A 19,148-nucleotide genomic window follows, 5' to 3' on the forward strand; every position below is an offset into this window, starting at 1 on the left:
TTATGATTTCAGGACTCCAGAAAAGAGCCCCGAACAACCCATATTATTGGAATTATTTTTAAAGTTTTCCCAATACACAGGGAAAGAGTAAATGGGCATAGCTTTACAATTCAGCATTATACAATTTTTTTTTCAGGGGATTTTCAGATCTGAATCACATTTTTGAAGTATGAGGTATCTTGATGAAATATTTGAGTTCTCTAACGAATGACATCTATAAAAAGTTAGTTTTACCTAAAACAAGAATTTCCTTCTGTGATAAATAATGTAAATAGAAATTAATTTTTTTTTCTGGTAGCAGGATTTTTAACTCATGCTTGCTTGGCTTGCTCACTTGACTGGTGCTTAACCAATTGTGTCGTGTTTCCACCTCTGTTTTTGCTGGTTACTGGAGAGCTAGATTCTTGAAGAGCCCGAAGATCAGTATTCTGAGTAGTCAGGTTACAGAGTGAGCCACCAGTGTCCAGCTAGAAAATTTATATTAGCCAAGTTGGACAACAAAAGAGGATTTCATTGGTGCTAAGGATGTTTTTCAATGTCTTACCTATCATGTTTGATTTCATGGTCAGCAAGGCATTTCATTCATTTGGTAAAGTCCAGTTTGTCTGGTTACCTGAATAATTTTAGATTAAATTAGTTAGAAATAAACGACTCAATTCAAGTGGAAAAGGTCAGATAATGTGATGTCAGGAAAATGAACCCTTAGATATGTATTTTAATGTTTTTTTTCTTTTATGCATGTGTTTCTAACGCATTTATAAGATTATCTCTTTGTTGCTTTGTAGGTCCCTCCCCCACAGTATAACCCCTGCTTTCACTATATTTGATGTCAGTATAACTTGTGGAGGAGATGGGGAAAAACCAGTTGTTTAAGGATACAGGTGGACCTGTTGCAACAATGAAAAGTACAAGTTGTCATGTCCAAAACGAGCTTTACAACGTCGGTGCGGGGGGGGGGGGGGGGGGGGGAGGGGGGGAAGGAAAAGGATTGGGTTTGGGATTGGGGGGGAGGGGGGAGGCTGGGAAGGGATGTGAAGGGTAAACAAAGGAGGAGGTTGCAATGCTTGGTAAGAAATATACGCATTATCCTGCCCATGTAATTGTAACTCCTCTGTACAGTATGTTCACAAATAAAATAAAATAAAATTTAAAAAAAATAAGAAAAAAGAAAAAAAAATAAACGACTCAAGAAGTATTTAAATCATATTAAAATAAACTTAATCCTCTAAATTTTCATTTCAAAGCAATCATAAAGATACAGTGAGTAGAAATTCAAGCTACCATTCAAATGTCCCTGGAGAGGGTAGGTATTTTTAAAAGTGGATAGCTGAACACAATTTTAATAAAGAGTTTAGCTTATAAGATAAATCGATGCAAAGGTACGGATAATTTTCCAGTGCTTTTTCCTTACTTTGTAACCTTAGAACTTGTTTGTAATTTTTTTTCCAATTTAATTGAGTCACCTGATTGATAGCATTATATGATTTAGAAGTTGCTCTCAAAATCTATTACAAAAATGAGTAAGCCAGACACTGGTGGTTCACACCTGTAATCTTAACTACTCAGGAGGCTGAGATCGGAGGGTTGCGATTCTAAGCCAGCTCAGGCAGGAAAGTCCATGAGACTTTTATATGTAAATTATCACATATAAATCTGAGGGGCACTGTGGCTCAAGTGGTAGAGTGATAGCCCAAAAGGAGCCCAGGGATAGTGCCCAGGCCCAGAGTTTAAGCAAAAATAAAAAAATAAAAAAGAGTACAACTAAATGCTCAGATGAATACAATTTTTAAATCGTTTTTTAAAAAATGTTATTGTAAAGGTACTGTGCAGACAGGCTACAATTAGATAAGTCAGGTAATGAGTACTTTTTTAAAAAACAGTATCAGCTTTTCCCTTGTTTTCTCCCAGGTTTTCTCCTGCCCCCTCCACAGAAGTTGTATAGTTCCTTTTCAATATAGGGTCTAGTGAGTATCACTGCTGCATTTGTTCACCCTTTGTCCCACCATTTCTGTGCTCCCCTTACTCTCCCCAAACAGATAAAATTACATTCAAGACAAAAGGTACAGAAACCAAAACAGTGACAAATGAGGGAAAAAACAAACTAACAGAAAATCCTCTTGTTTCCACTTCCTGGATGTCTATATGTGATCATATGCACATAGATATTGAGCCTCTGTCTACCTCTCCTAGGACTAGCTTCCTTTGGTTTCAGTGAGTAAATGTTTATATAAACACAATGAATTCCAAGCTTCCATCAGAAAGAATGATATTGCCCTATTTGTAAGGAAATGGAAAGACTTGCCAAACATTATCTTAAGTGAAGTAAGCCAGACCCAAAGAAACACAGGTTGTGTGGTTTCCCTCATTTGTAATTAGAATGTGCCTATAAATCTACAAGTAAGTATACTGGATGGTAAAAGATGTAAAAATACACTTGGACTTGATAAATTATTTTAATCACAAATTAGTGTCATTTTTAACTGAGAGGCAAATATATTTTAACGAACATGCAGAAGGACTTGCACCAAACTGCATAACAGTGACTCAAGAGGATGAAGGACCGTCAGCATATATTATGAGAATGAGACAAACGCCAAAATTCTAAACTGGGTAGGCTTTATATTAATATTGCTTTTACATAGAAATCAATAATTTGGATAAATATCGTTTTCTAAGCTATTTTTGTTCTCATAGACAGCGCAATGTAAAAATCAATGGATCCTACACAATGGGAAAAATAAATGTATAAAGGCAGTAAGTGTGCTTCTAACACCACTATATTTTTCTTACTATTGATCAATTTGTATTAAAATATTGCTTTATAATTGTGCTATTGCCTCTCATTAGTGATATACTAATAATTAAAGTGATCTGATGTCTGTTACCCAAACTTTCATTAATATTTTTTTTCAAAAAAATATTTTTTCACCTATCTACTCACACATTTGCTTCAGAAAGCTTTAATCTATTTTGTCTTATGTGTTAAATCAAGTTCTAGCTATAGACAGGTTTTCAGAGTATAAAGTTTGGTCCTTAGTTGGAAACCAAAACTGTAATGTTAAATATTTTATGTTCATATTTCTACTTCTCATAATTTAAAACTGCATTTAAGATCTGTGGAAAGGTTACTTCTATAAGGCAAGGGGCTTGAAAATCTAAAGATTTTAATTGAAAACCTATTAAATTGTATGAATACTGCATATGACCTGACAATGACTAGCCTAAACCATTATACCCACATTATCCAAGTTCTGACTAATACATAGTTATTAATACGAGATTCTAGTATTAGCCACCCAAACCAAAATACCTGTATTTGTATTAGCTGGGTATTAGCTGGAAATATGTGTGGCACATCTCTATAACATTTGCGCCTTCACTCACTTGGAAGTCTTTTCACTGCTTTCATATCTTTTGCTCTACTATGTTCTTATGCTTTGGTCAGATGGTCCTTCTTCCCTCCCTCTCTCCCTCCCTCTCTTCCTTCCTTCTTTCCTTTCTTCCGTCCTTTCTTTTTTCCTCCCTCCCTCCTTCCCTCCCTTTCTTCCTCCCTCTCTCCCTTCTTCTTTCCTTCCTCCCTCCCTTCTTCTCTCCCTCTCTCCCTCCCTCTCTTCCTTCCTTCTTTCCTTTCTTTTTTCCTTCCTTCCTCCTTCCCTTCTTCTTTTTTCTTTCTTTCTTTCTTTCTTTCTTTCTTCTTCTTTTCTTTCTTTTTCTTTGTTTCTTTCGAAGGAATGCTTCTGCTTTATATATATATGCTTCACATATATATCTTTCTCTATATACATATATACAAATATACATATATATGTACATATGTGCATATATGTATGTTCTTATTTCAATATCTGTTCATAACTGCCAATAAACAGTTTACACAATGCAGAAACTACAAGTAGTAATAACTCAAGAGATAATTTCTTCTAGTTCCACAGAATGCCTGAAAATATCTATGAGAGTTTGGGTAGTTCCTGTGAAACACTGTTTTTTTAAAAGAATATCTTAGTGTTAGAAAAAGCGACATTGTGCCTGGGGAGAAACTATTCCACAAATTGAACACTTTTTCTGTCTTCTGTGGCTATTACTTATTTGTCAAGCTGTAATGAATGGGGAGCTGGTTCCACATTCCTATCCTATGGTTCCAAGGTGTTTTCTAACCTTTTTATATTCTGTGGAATTGGAGTGCTTTCTTCCCAGGGGAACTAATTCTACATGAACAGGAAGAAAATTAGGACAAAATTATGTGAACCATCCAATCTCTTTGGGGTCACCGTTGAGCTCAAATACAGCCATTGGCAGCCTTGTTCAAAGTGTTTAGTGGCAGTACAGTAACGTGTGCATTTTCACTTGTGCATACCTACTTGTCACAGTATGATCCTGCAGCATCCTCTTCTGCTATCCGAAAAATATAGCCATCCACATTCTATTTTTATTTTATTTTTAGTATACTTGTTACATACCAACAAGTGTCTTCTGAATATAGTAACTGAGCAATAAAATCATTTAGCCAGTCCTGAGCAACTTTGACATATTGCCATTTGAAACAGTCCTATCTAAAGACATAAATTCATATTGACTTCAGGGTCTTGAAGATCCATGTTATGAATGACATTTATTGGTGGTACTACCACAGCTTCTCCTCAGGTGATTATTGTGGGTTTTAAAAAATTCTCTTTTAAGTCCTGTACATCGTTTTCTCTGACCCTTACAATAATCCTAACAGAACAATTTGAAACAACTGAATGAATGTACTATTACCTTCTTTTTACAAACGAAGATACTGAAATGCAGGGAAGATAATTGGGAAATGTCAGATCATGGCCGTGGTGGAGGCAGGATTCCAACTGAGGCAGTCTGGCTCTGGAATCTATCCCTTATCACTCTGCTGCATGTTTCCTCTGTATTAATCACTGACACAGACATGCAGATGCTCAGTTATAAAAATGAGGAGCAGACATCCCCAAGGCACCTTGAATATAATAGTGACAGGTACAAAAGAGACAAAATGCAACAAACATGAGTTGGCAGGTGACATCCGGAATACAATGAATAAATAGCTTATTTAACATTTGTAAACGAATGAAAAATCAGAAAAAGCTTTACAAAGGGCATGAATTTGTGAACTGCAACTTAAAATCATATATATATATATATATATATATATATATATATATACACATATATATGTCAGGAGGAAAGGAAGAATAGCCCAAAATAGAGTTATAATATGATTCAAAGCATTAAAAAAACAAACAAAAAAGAAACTGCAGTTTCTTATGTTTGTATAATAGGATTTGAGGTTTGAAGACAGCAGGAAATGATGCTTGAAAGTGATAAAGGTCTTAGAGGACTATGTAGAGCACTGAAGAATGTGAAAACGTTTTTTGTTTATGATAGGGATACTAGCTGGGCACTGGTGGCTCACACCTGTAATCTTAGCTACTCACGAGGCTGAGATCTGAGGATCATGGTTCAAAGCCAGACTGGGCAGGAAAGTCTGTGAGACTCTTATCTCCAATAAACCACCAGAAAACTGGAAGTGGTGCTGTGGCTTACGTGGTAGAGCACTAGCCTTGAGTTGAAGATCTCAGGGACAGCGCCTAAGCCCAGAGTTCAAGACCCACGACTGACAAAAAAAAAAAAAGTATACTTACAGATGGTGTTAAGAGGGAAAGATCTGGGTTTGAATGCTGGGCTCAGTGTGTTTGATTCTGTGCAAAGAATTGGAGCTGAATAAACCTGTTTCTCAGCTATGAAGTACAAAATGCTAGTGACTTTCTTACTTTCTGTTGTAAGAAGTTAGATGAGTAAATATGTCATTTAAGTCCTTATTCTCTAGATGGCAGTGGAAGGAGAAGCAGTAAGAGAGTGCACACACACACACACACACACACACACACACACACACACACACACTTGTGCAAGAAAGGGGGGGTGCTGGTGTAGGCTCTAACATTTGATTGAGGTGTTCACAATGGCTTGTACATTATGCTTTAGGGTCATGCTCCTTGACATCAAAGAGCCATTGGATACTTTGTCCAACAAGATGCTCATAGAAGAGAAACAAACTTTTAGATGGGAGCATTTGATTGTTAAGATATAACCCTGCTAGCCCTCTCTCTATCCCTCACAATAGTGCTCATGGAAGTTTCTGTGGAGGAAGAAATTCTGTATTCTGTTTCTTAAGAAACATGAGCCCTTATACCAGCTCCTATTGAGCCTGCATCATTCACGGAAACAAAACTTGTAAAGATAAGCTAATGAGAATTTGGGAGTTGTGACTAAAGCATGTTGTACCTGTCCAACTGATACTGCATCAAACAGAGTCCAGGCTGTGGCTGGGTTCTATGGAATCGGAGTTCAAGCAGAGACTCTCACTTGAGGATATTCGGAAAGTGGTCATTGACTTAGTAGTCACTTAGGGGTGACTGAAGATGTGTAGGAATTTGAAGTTAAATAGTTTCAAAATTTAAGGGATCAATTCAAATCTAGAATTCTTTTTTTTTAATTGTATTTTATTTTATTTGAGAACATACTGTACAAAGGGGCTACAATTACATGGGCAGGATAATGCATACATTTCTTACCAAGCATTGCAGCCTCCTCCTTTGTCAAATCTAGAATTCTTATTCCAAAAGAAGAGCCACTACAAAGTTCCTGACCCCAGTTATGGAGGAGGAATAGAGAGGAAGACCAAAGTCTAAGACCAGCCAGAACAAAATAAGGAAGAAAATCTCTTACAAAGAAGGCTAAATGGGATTGGTTCATGCCTGTAATCCCAGCTATGAAAAAATTTGGAGGCCAGAGGATTGAATTCTGAGGATGACCCTGAGAAAAAGACCCAGTAGATCTGAAAAATAACTGAAGTAAAATGGGCTGGAGTGTGGCTCAAGTGTAGAGAGTCTAGCAAATTCAGGGCTCTGAATCCAAACCTTGGTACCTTCTTTCCTCAAAGTAACTAGAAAAAATATACTGGAAGAAATGTCAACCAAACACTGGATGTTTCCTAAACTTGAATGATTAACACATGTGTCTAAAGACAATCTATTTGTAATAACTTGGTCTTTCAAAGCAAGGAGGAGACCATCAAAATTATGCAGGTGATTGAAACTTAACTAATACACATTGTTTATTCATATACCTGCCTCCCCTTTTACAAGATCCCCTTTTTGGTATTTTTTACCAAAGGTTTGAAATGACTTGATCTGAGTAGGCTTAAAAAAGTTGCCAATAGAATGTTATATATCTGTTATATAGTGTCCCTGATATTACCTACTTCACATGTAAGCACAGATAAATGTGCTCAGGAGTATTTATCACCTCTATTCATTATTCTGATGTGAATAAGGCCTGGCCTCAAAGTTTCTAACTTAGAACAGTCTAAGCACCAAACCTTTTCTTTATCCCTCAGTTTTATTCTCTTCTTTTTTGCATATGTCTAGGTATCTGCAAGGTGTTTTTAGTCGTGGTATTTTGTTCTTGTGACTTTGGGGCTGACTCCTGGCTATACATCCTGTGAAGGACTATGTAGACAAAGAATCAACAGCAGATGAAAAGGCATGGTATGGATATGCTTTTGAATGATATGTAATGATATGTAGAGGACTTCGCACTGACTACGGAATAGTATGTGGAATAAACCACCATCTAATCTCTAGATTAGATTAGAACATCTTGTTCTACCTTCTAGAAGGTAGAACAGCATCTAGAATTGGAACTAGATGACTGGAAGTGGAGACATAAACAAGTATGGCAACAGAGTAAGTGGATAGTGGAAGAGGAACGAGAGCTGGATTTATCACATGCATGCGTCCAGCAATGGTGATAAAAGACTTCACCATATTTATAAGATATTTCTTTGTTGCTTTGTATGTCCCTCCCCCACGGTACAACCCCTGCTTTCACTGTATTTGATGTTGTTACAATTTGAGGAGGGTAAGGGAAAAAACAAATTGTTTAAATAGGGATACAGGTGGACCCATTGCAACAATGAGATGTACAAGACCTTATGTCGAAAAAAGAACTTTACAACTTTTGTTGGGGGAGGTTGGAAAGGGGGGAGTGGGGGCTGGGGGATTGGAGGGGAAATGGGAAGGGGAAACAAAGGAGGAGGAGGAAACAATGCTTGATAAAAAATGTATTCATTATCTTGCCCATGTAATTGTAACCCCTCTGTACAGTATTTTCACAATAAAAAAAAAGACACTTAACAGTTACTGGCAGTAGAGTTTCATCATGTCCTTAGCTTTGCTTGTCTTCCTGAGAGTGTTGGGGGAGATGCTGACATGTACATCACATGATTGGACAATGCTTAACCAGCATTTCCAAGGGCTAGCTTTTAAGAGCATTTCTGATAGCTTAATGAATGTTCTTATAAGGCTAAATAGATGGTTTTAGATATAATCCAGTAGTCCACAGAATTTAACCACCACACTTAATTTAATGCATAGGATTGTCCTGTCACAGGGTTTTGAATAGTAGCAGAAATTGAATAGCGATCTAAAAGGGTCAGAAATGAAGAACAATGAAATCACCCATAGCATTTGCCGAGTGCAGTCTTATCACCAATCAATAATATTTCTCTACAGGGTCTATCAGCTTTCAGTCAAACATTTACAAATGCAGACTTGAGAACAAACTATACGCCAGCTTTGTGGTATTCTCACCAGGTAATTTGGTGACCTGAAATAGTCCATTTAACAATCTATTTTTTTCCACTTAAGGAAAAGTTTATATTGATATTGACTATGCTATTTAAAGCCATGCTACAATGTAATATTTAGTGAACAAATTCTAGCCAATGTTTATATGACAAAAATGAAAAGGAAAGCTAAAATAAAAATTAGAATAGGTACCTTTTCCTAGAAATTGATTTGGAAACTGTTTAGAATAGATATTTCCATCACATTGGCCATTCATAACAACAATAAAACTTATCTGTACTATTTCTAATGTATCAGCTTTGAGCACTAGGACTGTCTGTTGTAACCAGATGCAAATATTATTAATCTTAGATATTGTCATAAAACCCATTAAGAAGATAAATGAACAATTAGTGACTTGACTGTCTAAATAGTCCACTTAGAAATTTAGAAACCTTCAGTCCAGTGCCTCCTCTAAAATTATATATCTATGGGCTGATGAGAGATAACCACTATGTCTGTTGTTTTACATTTATCCGTAAGCATAGTTTATTGAAGTTGGGTGCTGTTGGTTCATACATATAATCCTGGCTACTCTGGTGGCTGAGAGCTGGAGGTTTTCACTTCAAAGCCAGACTTGATAGAAAAGTCTGCAAGACCCAAGCTCCAACTAATCGACAAAATTCTAGACTATAGGCATAGCTCAAGTGGTATAGTGCTAGCCATGAATGAAGGGACCCTAAATTTAAGATTCAATGCTGGCATGAAACAAACAAATGAAAAACAGTTTATTAATTTTGCAATAAAACATATGTGATTATGTATCATAGTTTTTTTTCTTTTGCTTTTCTTTTTGTTGGTCGTGGGGCTTTTATTTGGGGCCTGAGCATTGTCCTTAAACCCTTTGGCCTAGGATAGTGCTGTACCACTTTGAGTCACAGCTCCACTTCTGGTTTTCTGGTGGTTAATTAGAGATAAGAATCTCATGATCTTTCCTGCCAGGGCTGGCTTTGAACAATGATCCTCAGATCTCAGCTTCCTGAGTAGCCAGGATTACAGTGTGAGCCACAAAATGCATCTAAGATTTTGCTAAAAGAACTAAATATTTGTTAGATTGACTGTGAATTCTGTTGTAACTATCCTGAAATTACAGCAATGGGGTGAATTTAAAACACAGTCTGGAGTTCTTAACTATTAGGAGATGTGATGTGCCCACTTCTCAATGTCTTTCTAAAATAAGAAAAATTATGATTTGTCAGTAGCACAGAAAGCGTTCAAATTAGGTCTAAAATGTAAGAGCAGGCTAGAATTTCAAGTAAACTTTAAAAGAGGTCTGAATTTACATTGAGCCATTGATCCCAATAAGACAGTTGACAGAGTTTTACAAAAGATGGAGTCACAATGTCTGTGTCAGTAACATTATTGAGAGGTCAAATTATTTACAACAGTGATGTGTAAACAACTCTGATTCTATAAAATATGTGGCAAATTTAGTTATTAAAATGTCTTTTTAGAGAACAAAGTCCTTTTGAGATAATATGCTTTAATGAAGACAATTAGGTATTTTTATTTTTTAATTTCAGCTTCTCACATTAAAATCTCATCATAGCCATTTTATAAAGCATGTTATGGAAACTAAAGATCTTTTGTGGATTGTTACCCCTCCTTGACCTCTAAATTCTTTCTACAGTGACATATTTATTGTCAAAGGATAAAACTTTGCCATCACTGAGAATATTAAAAGGAAAATATTACTTATATGGAGGAAAGATGAATGAGGACCTAATGAAGTGTTCTGAGCAATGACAGCATCCCTGAAAGAGATGGACATCATTCCAAGAGATTTCTTTGTAGCTGACAATGTTCATTTTATTCACAGATGTAGTTGCTCATGAATGCAATAGAGGTACCATATAGTGCACCATTATCCCAGGTGCTTTAATACATGTCTGGTTCTAAAAAATGGGTTTATGTACCCTCTTTCCCCATTTGATAATGATGCTTGGCCATGCTAGCTGTATCACTAGCTACAGTTAGCATTGTTATTACCACATGTATATCATTTGGTAACTAGGTCGCATCTTCTTTCTTCATTTTTTTTTTTTTTTTGGTGGGGTCCGGTCGTTGGGCCTGAACTCTGGGCCCGGGCGCTGTCCCTCAGGTCTTCAGCTTAAGGCTAGCGCTCTACCACTTGAGCCACAGCGCCACTTCCGTCTTTTTTTCTTTTTGCTTATGTGGTGCTGGGGAATCAAACCCAGGGCTTCATGCATGCAAGGCAAGTGCTCTACCACTGAGCCACCTTCCCAGCCCCTTTTTTCTTGATTTTTGCAACAGCACATCCAACCTATTGCTGGGTTGCTGGTAAATAATATATTTGTAAATACTACAACTATTTTGATCAGGACAGAGTGAAAATACTACAGATCTGAAAGGAAAGAAAAAAAGAAACACTGAGAAAATTGTTTTACCACCACAAAAGGAAAGAACCAGCAGTGAAACAAAAGGGCATTATAGAATCCCGTTGAAAAAAAAACAGTTGAAAATGAAACAAATGGGTTTTGCATTGGTAACCACCAGGCTATTTTTATTAAAATTCTTTAAAATTGTCCTTGTGGAAATTGATGATGATGTTTCCAGATCTAAAAGCTGGAGAAAGAGAGTATACTTGCAGTTTTACTCACTGATGTTAAAGTTATTGGATGCTATTAGGAGCTCTTTTAGGAAGATTTATGATAATAAGTGTTATTCACAAAGTCCCTCATGCTGGAGAACACAAAGTGATCCTGCATTCATTGCCTAAGATAAATGCTTCACACATAATGAGGAAAAACGATTTCAGGACTAATCTACAATACTAAATGAAAATAAACTTTATAAAGAGATTTTTCTTGTTAATGTCAACAAAAGAAAGGATCTCTGCATATACAGGACATTTGCAAGAATTTACATCAGCTCATAAGAAACTTCTATCAAGCAATGAGACAATCTGTTAATTTGTATCATAATTAAAAATTCACATTGCGTGATATCTCATAACACAAGCGTGTATAATATAATTTAGGTGGTTTATTTACTTTGCCAGCTCAGATACAATATTAATGAATGGGCTGATTTCAGTTTGTAAGTGAATATAATTAAAAACAATCTTTCATTAAAGACTCACAAGAAAATATCTACTCTGTAGTGTTTGCAAGAATGCAAGTATCAGAGTTTATTTCCAGTTCTAGATCATTCTATAAGCTGAGATACGTAAGAGAAGAGTTTGGATGTATTTTTTGCTTATTTCCATGACCCTGGCTTTGACCTCATAACTGTATATTTTAGGTAAGTATCACCTTAATCTTATTACAATGTTAACACCATGTGAACATAAAATGACAGGTACTTATTGGAAATATTTTTTCTTCTTCGACCTGTGTGAATTCTCCTGTTTGTATAGTATCCCCAAGATAGAAAATGCTATTCAGTAACTAAATACACATAGTGAAGCTAAAAATTATACTTTAATAAAAAAACTGTTCTGTGCTTAATTTTTATAACTTTGACTACATTAGGATAGAGTTATTTTTGTATATAAAACTCATGACTTTAGCAAGATATTGGTGGCTCATGACTATAATTCTAGCTATTTAGGAGGCTGAGGTCTAGGGATCATGGTTTAAAGTCAGCCCAGGCAGGAAGACTTTTATCTTGAATTAACTACCAAAAAGCCAAAAGTGGAGCTGTGGCTCAAGTGGTAGAGTGCTAGTTCTGAGCAAAAGAAGCTCAGAGATAGTTCAAGGCCCAGTACTAGCATACACACATACACACACATACACACAGACACACAGACACAGACACAGACACACACAAACGCACACACATGCACACACAAACACAAATCAAAGCTTTTATTCACTAAATTTTTTTCCCAGAGACTTAGTAAAGAATTTTAAAAAATCTTTTTTTTTTTTTTTTACTCTTGTTGGTTGATTTTCCTTTTTTGATGAAGTGAAATCACTTTCAGGATAGCATTTAACTGGGGTACACTGAAACAGTATCATTGATGACTTCTCTGATTAGTTTCTAAAAGCCATGTGGCTTTAATCTCATGATGAAATCTATCCTTTAGTTAACCAATGTCTCCTTCCCTCTCTCTTTTGCCTTTTTATTTCTTACCTTTAATGACTTTAATCTCAATTGGTCTGTCTCTTTTTACCTTGAAAACCCTTTTCATCTCACTTGATATTGATGTCTAGTTTACTTATGGCTCTGGATAGATTAAGTACTTTGGGGGTAATCAATAAAGTTCCATTGATTGTCTGACTCTTAAACCCTTCTTTGGCTACATTCTGATTCTTGATCTTTCTTGATCTACTGTCTGAAACTTACCCCTTGTAATCAATTACTATTTTGTTGACACCTGAAGTATCCAGTTCAGTGGGAAGACGGTCTCTCTGCCTTAGACGAGAGGGGTTGTAGCATAGTTTCATCTCAATTGACCAAGTAAAGTACAACTAATTTTACCCAGGCTAACTCTTACATTAGTTACATTAGTAAGCAAGGTAGTATGTCTTCTTCCCAATTTACATCATTTTTGTGGGGTCTTTATTCCAGTCCCTTGACAAAAACTCACAAATGCTGAATCCACAGTGACTGGTTCAAATTCATTTCTTTTTTTCTTTCTTTTTTTTTTTACCTGTATGTGGCACAGATTAGAACTGTAATATCCACAAATGGAATATTTCCCTTTAAAGTTCTTACATTAAGTTCCCAATCTAAAAGCCAAAAAGAATCTAAGATGTCAAAAATTTGCTAATAAATTGTAGATGAAAGTTGTTATACCTTTTTGGAGACAATGTATCTTTCTATCTCTGTTGCTGCAGTTATCACAAAAGCGTTGTTTGGATAAATGAAGGCCTGAAATACTCCATGCACAGCAATAGAAATACACAGTTTTTCACATTTTATCCTTCAACTTTCCATTTAATTACATAACTATATAGTATGCACTTAAGAGAATAACAACTATTTTTCATTGTTTTGTGAGTGGGTCTTTAATGGAAAGATGTTTGCAAGTTATCTTTTGAATTTTTATGAGATGAGTCTAATAGCTTCTGTGAAATCTTTGGACAGGAAAGTGGTTCATTATATTTCAGTTGGTTATGACTTTAGTAAAAGTGAAAAATCAGGGGATGTAGTCAAGTAAGACAACATCTAGCTGGGAGCCCGTGGCTCATGCCTGTAATCCTAGCTACTCAGGAGGCTGAGATCTGAGGATTGTGGCTCAAAGCCCGCTTGGGCAGGAAAGTCCGTGAAACACTTAGCTCCAATAAACCACCAGAAAACCGGAAGTGGCTCTGTAGCTCAAGTGGTAGAGTGCTAGCCTTGAGCTAAAGAGCTGAGGGACAGCCCTCAAGCCCAGAGTTCAAGGCCCATGACTGACAAAAAACAAAAAAAAAGACTAAAAAAGAAAACATCTATATATCCAGCGTTCATATCCTTCTTATTATCATATTTGATAAATTGATTATCAAATTTGATAAATTGCTCTTTTAAAAATAAAGAGTTTTACCTCTGTGAATAACAATTGTTTAAAGCAATATTCAATGCCAATAAATTTTCTCTAAAATTTACACTTTTCTTTGTGCAAAATAAAGGTGACTTTTTTCAAGTTCTGAAATCTTTTACCTCTTCTGAATCATCCTTTAATCTCTTGCTCCATCCATTTTTACTTTCACACTATACATAAGTATTTATACATATATATATTTATATATTCACATATGTATATTCATATGTATGTGTGTGAATTTGTTTACTTTATCACATTGAATATTAACAGTAGAAGTTGAAATAAAAATATACCTTTTTACATAGTTTAAAAATCATAATCATCTATACTCACAGATGCTGCTCTTCATATTAAGTTAAATAGACTTTACCATTTTGTTGACTTTATCAATATAATGAAAGACTTACCCAAACATTGGTGCTCTAAAAAAAGCTATTTAAATCAGATAAATGCCAGACTTAAATTATTAAAAAAGATGACAACACCAGTGATTGACCCTGAACCTCTGATGTTCCTTTACCTCAAATCTTAATTTCTGGCATAATTATTAATCTTAACATCACATGTTATGTCCCTACCTTTCTATGTATACATACAATGTATTCCTCAGTAGATTTTCTCTAAATTCTTTTTTAAAAGACAGGGTCTTTATGAACAATATTTCTATGGAGATTCGTTCTCCTCCATCAGAGGCTTAGTGTCTTCTCCTCTGACTTCTTTCTGTATTTCCTCCTGTTCTTATCTTATTTTCGTGTTCTAGTGGTCCTCAGTAACTGTAACAGAGGTAATTAATATTTAAAAGCTACTCGTTGTTTAGTTCACAGAGTAAGGAATATTTTGCCTATAGGTAATATGATTTCCTCAAGTCATTTGTTACTTAATGGAACATTTAGGATTTTCATCATCATCATGTATTGATCATTTTGTTTGCCTCATGAATGTTATAAATATCAAAATAGTTTCACTCCATCATGACAATCAGCAATCTAATCTGTATATCTAATTTTTTTTAAGGAAAGAAGTATATTTTATTAAGAAACCTTATGGAGCTTATGTAGGAAAGCAAATGTTCTTTAGGTTCCATTGGGGAACCTAAAGAAGAAGAGAAAGAAAGTTCTGGCTATCTTCCTCATTCAAATAAGCTGTTGCTTTGTCTATCAGGTATTACTGAATTGCTGAAGAAATTCCATTGGTGATTAGCAGAAGTTAAATGCTAAAGGAAATTATTTGCCATACACAATATAGTTTCCCATGTGATATTATTAAGAGCAAATCAAAATGATTACACACTAGTTAAATAAAGAGGGGGGAAACCACTTGACCAGGTAGAGAGTTTACCAATCCTCCTAAACCCTATTAAATACCCAGAAACAACTGAATTAATTGCAAATAGACCTCCTAAAAGAAGACTGAAATCACTAAAAACAATACAAATGTAATTGATTACTTGGCAAAGACCTTTAGAATGCAAGCTGTCCTAAAATTGGAACGTTATGGGACAATATACATGCTGTATTATTCTTTGCAAAAATTAGCTAAGGACTTCTAAGTATACTTGCCCTTTTGAGCAAACTGAAAAAAAGTTTAGAACCATTTGGATTTAAAAAATTAAACAATTATGAATTCTAAGCACTCATGAAATGAGTTTTTAAAAATATTATCACTAGTATAGCCATATGAAAAAAGCAATACTATTAAAATAACAAGGAATAAAATTAAATTACGAATGGTACCAATATATTTTTCTATACATTGTTCTTTGCACACTGTGTGTAGGCTGATTCTGTCCATCTAGTGGTTTTGTGGCAATGGAAGAATGACTGTTAATGTGCAAATGGGAAACAGTTGGAAGCAAAGGTATTTAATTCTCCATCTTTGCACTTCATATTTTGTTAGACATACACACTTAACCTGAAGTTTTCTTTGTGATTTGTCACAATCCACTGTGGTCTGTGAAACTCTCCAAGTAGCTTTTACGCTTTGTGATGAGAAAGATTTTTACTTTTGCATTAGTCTTGTGTATAAGATTTTATGACTGCTAAATGGTAAATTTAGTTTACCTATTGGAAATAATGGATTTAGGGCCAAATTCTTCATGCATTAATGGGAACCTATAAAGGCTTAGAAGTTTTAGACTACCTAACTTAGTTTTGAACTAATAAATATTTCATGGATCCTCTGGGGCTATTTTCTTTAACCAGTATATTACCAGAGCTCACTTTAGATAGAGATTTGTTTCCTAACATAAGTTTTGTTTATTTTTTAATATCAATAACAAATGAATATATACTAATGATTTAATAAATAATTTAAAAGAAAGAAACAAACTACAAAATAAAGTGTTTGCAAACACCATATTTAAACTGCATGTAATTTATACCCACGTTGTACAAAGACCAAAGGCTAATGCCTCGATCAACTTTCCCCCTTGGCTTTCTTGCTCTTATAGACATTCAAATTGAAAATGACAGTTTGAAGTCTTACCAAGTAGACAAAAATAACAATAAAGGAAAGAAAAAAGGGAAGAAAGAAGGAAAGCAAGAAGGAAAGAAGGGAAGAAGTAGAAAAGAAAGAAGGAAGGAAAGAAAAAAGAAAAAGAAAGGAAGAAAGAAAGGAAGGGAGGGAGGAAGATAAAAAGAATAAAGACAGTGACATTAGGGAGGTGATTATTTTCAGAATAGCACTTGTCTAGTTTCCTGTGGCTTCTCACATCACACAATTGCATTGCCAGTATTTATTGAATGGATATCTACTCAGTGTGTCAACGTTTAAAAGAGATCTTGAAGAAGTTATGCTGGCCACACATGTGAGAGCTCTGCTATTAAATTATCACCAGGCCAAGGGTGAGGGAAATGTTCTCATGCAATTCCTCACCATCACATGTAATACCTTTTATTACTACATGTAAAAAAGGGGAACAAAGTATAGATGATTTAAATACAGATGATTTTGGTACAACTGCACATTGTATCTCAGAACCAAACCCTGAAAGGTTTCCAGTAATGGGAACCATGATTCTGTAATTACATAAATTCTAATTCAAGAAACCAGGGACCAAACTCTGACTCTCTCTCTCTCTCTCTCTCTCTCTCTCTCTCTCTCTCTCTCTCTCTCTCTCTCTCTCTCTCTCTCTCTCTCTCTCTCTCTCTCTCTCTCTCTCTCTCTCTCTCTCTCTCTCTCTCTCTCTCTCTCTCTCTCTCTCTCTCTCTCTCTCTCTTTCTCCCTCTCTCTCTCTCCCTTCCTTTCTTTCTTCTTTTCTTTTTTCTGCATGAGATTATAGACTTTATCCACAAAATACTAGGTCCAGAGTTCTCATTAAGAATAATTTGAGAAGCCTACCCCAGTTACAAAACTCAGGACACTACAAAAGAATAGTAATCAAGATAAATTCTAGTTTAATACAATATTAAAACAGAACTTACCACAACATACAAAAGTGGAACAAATTATTAGGAAGTTAAATACAGATGTTTTTACTACTATTGATCTTGTCTCAGGCTAAAATATGCCGCAGAAACACATTGTATTCAAAATCAAACCACATCAGCCTGAGATTCTCCCAGTCATGGGACAAGGCTTAGCTAAATGAGTCTAGAAAGCAGTCTACATAGCTGGTTTAGGTTCATTCCTATGGAGGAGTGCCTGTACTTACTGCCTGCTTATTTGCTGTCTCTGTCCTCAGAGACTTTATGTGCAGTTACTGAAGTAGCAGTGTAAGTTGACTACAAGAATACAATCCCAGAGGTCTTATAAACTTCATCTTATAGGTATGCATCTATATTGAAATTCATAATTATTTTAGACAAATTGCAAAAGTAAGAAGATTCTGCTGTGAAATGAACAAAGTAAGAAATAACAAATAAAATTACTTATTGCTTTGAAGATTTTCATGCCTACAGCTACATAATTCATCTTAAACTAAAATCAGAAAAAAAACACTTGCCTCTTGTGATTGTTGGTTTGTACTCACTAAAGTAAGGGAACCGTAATAAGAGAATCCATAGGTTTCTTGGAAATATATTAAACAACAGTAGTTTAATATGTTTCTAAAATATTTGGCTGAAGGAAAAACTTCCTGTTCCATTGGAAATGACTACAAACACTTTTAGAAGTATTAACTAGTATAAGTCCAGGACAAGCAGAAAAGGTCAAAAGCTATGTACATATGACCACATAAGACGATGTTAAGTGAAATGAACCCCAAGATAGCGACACAAGTGTTTTTTTATTACTATTGTTTTTAACGTATTTAAAATGTACTATGTGATTTTTTTTGTTTCTCCTATATGTTCTTCCCCATGGTATTACTCTTGTTTTAATTGTATTTGATATTGGTGCCCTGCATCTTGTATATACATTTTTCTATTTTAGGGAGGGGAAGGGAAAATAACAAAATGTTGAAATAAGGATACAGATTGACCCATTGCAACAATGAGATGTGCAAGACACTATATTGAAAATGAACTTTACAACTTGGAATGGGGAGGAAGGAGTTGGAGAGGTTTGAAGAGAAACTATGGTAGGGGAGAAACAAAGGAGGAGGTAACAATGCTCCATAGGAAATGTACTGATTATGTTACTCATGTAACTGTGACCCCTCTGTACAGTATTTTTTTACAATAAAAAAGCTGTTAAAAGAAAAAGTATATTTCTCTTGTAGGTTTTGTTAAGAAATCAAAATATATTTATTATTGTCTGCCTAAGTTTTTCTCAGTGCTCTCTACACTCTATCTCCATCTCTGTCTCTCTGTCTCTGTATCTCTCTCTCTAATTACCAAACTGTCCAAGTCTATTTATTTATACCTAAAAGTATATTGGAGTTCCACATGATCAATTAATTATAGAAATCATATTTCAGAGCCATGAGATCAACAATGCCACTATGAGTAATAATTGATACAAGGTAAGCTGAAATAAAAAAATACATATAGGTGTTCATATTAGGAACAATCGCA

Source organism: Dipodomys merriami, unplaced genomic scaffold, assembly GCF_024711535.1.
Source record: "Dipodomys merriami isolate MVZ:Mamm:240054 unplaced genomic scaffold, mDipMer1.0.p SCAF_6, whole genome shotgun sequence".
In the NCBI taxonomy this organism is placed as follows: Eukaryota; Metazoa; Chordata; class Mammalia; order Rodentia; family Heteromyidae; genus Dipodomys; species Dipodomys merriami.